This window comes from Chlorocebus sabaeus, chromosome 12 (genome assembly GCF_047675955.1).
Source record: "Chlorocebus sabaeus isolate Y175 chromosome 12, mChlSab1.0.hap1, whole genome shotgun sequence".
NCBI classification, from domain to species: Eukaryota; Metazoa; Chordata; class Mammalia; order Primates; family Cercopithecidae; genus Chlorocebus; species Chlorocebus sabaeus.
This window is the reverse complement of record NC_132915.1, coordinates 60,289,632-60,292,916: the sequence shown is the minus strand read 5'-3', so window position 1 is coordinate 60,292,916 and position 3,285 is coordinate 60,289,632. Positions and strand designations below refer to the sequence as shown.

Here is a 3,285-nt window from a genome sequence, read left to right as displayed (position 1 = left end):
TATATATTCTTCAGAAAATTACTTTTCATTTAAGATTATGTATTTAAAGCTTTTCCATGTTGATAAACTGATACAATAATACTGTTTTTTAAAATAACAGTATTATTATGGTCGTCAATTTGCTATTTGAGCAGGGCTTTGCAGGAACAGCTTGTCTTTGTTGTACTTAGCATTACTTAGGGTTACTCTGAAGCTGGAGGTTAAATCACCACAGTTTGTTCGCTCACATACCTGGTAGTTGATGCTGGCCGTCAGCAGGGTCCTTAGCTAGACCTATGTGCCTAAATATGTCAACATGATTTCTTCATGTAGCCTCCGCCTCTTCATAACATGACGTCTGAGTTCCAAAAGGCAAGCGTCCTTAAAAAAAGTCAAGAGGAAGTTGCAGTGTCTTTCTAAGCTGGTCTAATGTATTACTTAGTCTCACTTCTGCTACATTTGATTTATTTATTTATTTATTCTCCCCCCTCGCATCCTGTGTTTATTGTTTCGCAGCAGGGTGCCCAACATAGAACATAATTGCAAGTACTCAGCTGTGCAAAAGAAGGGCTAGTGCTTAAGTACAAATGGGGAACATGATTCTTTTGTTTTAAATGAATACTTAAACATGACTTGGGTCCTACAAGCATCTGGACTCTAGATCTGAGTACTGGAGTGCCTCGCCCGTGGGCCCACAAGGACACCCTGGTTCCCTTCCTCCAGTGATCAAGACATGGAATCCGGTACCGATGGCTGGATCATAATGTGCTCCTTTTCTTTTCTCTTTCCTTTTCTTATTTTTTTTCTTTTTCTTTTTCTTTTCTTTTTTTTTTTTTTAGACGGAGCCTCGCTCTGTCGCCCAGGCTGGAGTGCAGTGTCGCAATCTTGGCTCACTGCAAGGTCCGCCTCCCGGGTTCACGCCATTCTCCTGCCTCAGCCTCCCGAGTGAGTAGCTGGGACTACAGGCGCCCGCCACCAAGCCCGGCTAATTCGCCCCTTTTCTAGAGCCTTCCCTGGCCATCTACAGGCAGGGTCCGGCTGGGAAAAAGATGACTGGAATTTCTCGAACGTCGATGGTTTGCACACTTGAGGATTCTACGTGGTTATCTTGGTTCCCTTGGTGTGTGTGGAGGATGCCAAGGCCCTTAGCTGACCTTCTTCAGCTCGTCATACAGGACCAGCACGAAACCCGCCCCCACCCCCATGCCTCTGAGGACGTTGGACCACGCACCCTTGAAAAAGGCCTTGGCCGCCTCGTCTCTGAAGATCTTCCTCCAACAGTCTGCGGTGCCAGTGTACATGACGTCAGCTCCTTTGCGCCCGGACTGCGTCATCATCTGCCGCCGCACTGTGTCGAAGGGGTAGGACACCACGCCAGCCATGGCCCTCACGGTCTGCGCGATCATCCAGCTCACCAGGATGTGCGTGTTCTTGAGGTCGGGGAGCATGCCCTTGGCCGTATCGTACACCCCAAGCAGGCGGCCTGGTAGATGATGATGCCCTGCACGGAGACGCTGAAGCCCTGGTACAGGCCCCGGATGCCGTCGGACTTGGGGATCTTCACCAGGCAGTCTCCCAGGCCTCGGAACTCGCTCTCCGTGCCCGACTTTTCCACGTCGGCTGCCAGGCGGGTTCTGGTGAAATCCAGGGGATACACGACTGCCACGCTGCCAGAGGCCAGGTTGCCCGCAAAGTACCTCCAGAACTGCATGTGCTTGTCCACGCCCCCTAGGAAGATCTGCTTGTACTTATCCTTGAAGGCGAAATTGAGGACTTGCGTGGGGAAGGAGCGGATGACACTGGCCAGGTTGCCCCTCTAGAAGGACAGCACGCCCTGATCCTTGGGGATGCGGACGATGCAGTCCACCATGCCCTTGCACTGCTTCTCGGCGGCGACCGGCATGCTGGCGTGCTGCACCTGCAGCTGCAGCTGGACCCGCTTGATCGATGCCACGGCTGTCTTGGACATAGCGGCGGTGATGCCTCCGGCCAGGAAGTCCTTGGCGAAGGAGGTGGCTTGTTCCGTCATGGTGGCCGGGAGGGCAGCGGAGCGGGCGGACAGCCGGAGAGCGGGCGCGGAGAGTGAAGGGAGGGCATCGCTGGCTCAGCCCTGCCGCCACCAGAACCGAAAGCAGCTACATTCTATTTATAAATTATGATCTCCAAAGGTCCCCACCTCCTTATAGAAGAGAGGCAAAGGCAAGATTCTGGAAGAGTAGGTTGGACTGAGATATTGCTATGACTATTATGAAAAATATAGCCTACCACAGTGTTCCTTGTCATCGAAACAGCTCTTATTCTGCTCACACGCTAAATATAATCATCTGTGTCCCAGGCCTCCACCCATAAAGTCTCATTCCATCAGAGATTCCATCTTAGGTATATGAGTTCCAGATGTGGATGAGTTTTCTTGGGTGTAGCACTTCAATTGCAGCTCCGCTGATTTTCTCTCAATCTGAAAACTTGTAAATTAATGAGGCAAGTCCTCTGTCCTCTATATTCAACATAAGATAGAGAGAAAGACGTAGGATAACTACAATAGATGCTTTTACTCCAAAAGGCGGCAATGGGAGGCATCCTAGCAATTCTGAAATCCACTGAGTCCTGTTTGCCAGCTCCTTGCTTGCCTAACCACACGCAGGCCTGATTATGTGGTCTAATGTTCCATGACTCTTTGCTGTGCCCATTGGGCTTACATCTTTACATCACCAGTTATTCTTCCTTTTCAATTAAAAAAAAAAAAAAAATTCATGCTTGCAACCGAGTAGTTTTCTCAGCCTCCTTGCTGCCCATGGTAGTTCAAGGGTCTACATACCTAACTTTTCATTTTTACTTTGTCCGTTTCAGTTCAAGCTGACATAATTTGCTTAAAATCTCTGTGGGTTTTATCTAATTCCATTATAATGCAACCTATTAGATAAAAGCCACACCCCAAACTTCATTAAAGTAAGCTCTTCTTTATGCAGCACTTTAGAGATGTTAGACCATTGTCAGATGGTCTTTATTATTTCTTATAAGAAATTCATGAGTTATTTGTATCATTGTCTATTTAAATGTAAATTGTACTGTTTCTCCGGATACTGTCAATATTATTTATTTTGTTTCTGAAGTTGTACTATGATAGCACAGGGGATTGTTTTCTTTCTCTTTTCTTTGTTTTTTTGAGACAGGGTATCATTCTGTCTGTCACCCATGCTGGTGTGCAGTGGTGTGATCATAGCTCACTGTAGCCTGGACCTTCCTGGTTTCAGGTGATCCTTCCACCTCAGCCTCCCTAGTAGCTGGGACTATAGGCGTGTGCCACCA

The 3,285-nt window shown here is 48.0% G+C and overlaps 1 pseudogene; it reads right to left on the bottom strand.

The window, feature by feature from the left end:
• Positions 1-893: 893 nt before the first annotated feature.
• LOC103219314 (ADP/ATP translocase 3-like) lies at positions 894-2,023 on the bottom strand (annotated as a pseudogene).
• Between the last annotated feature and the right edge of the window lie 1,262 nt (positions 2,024-3,285).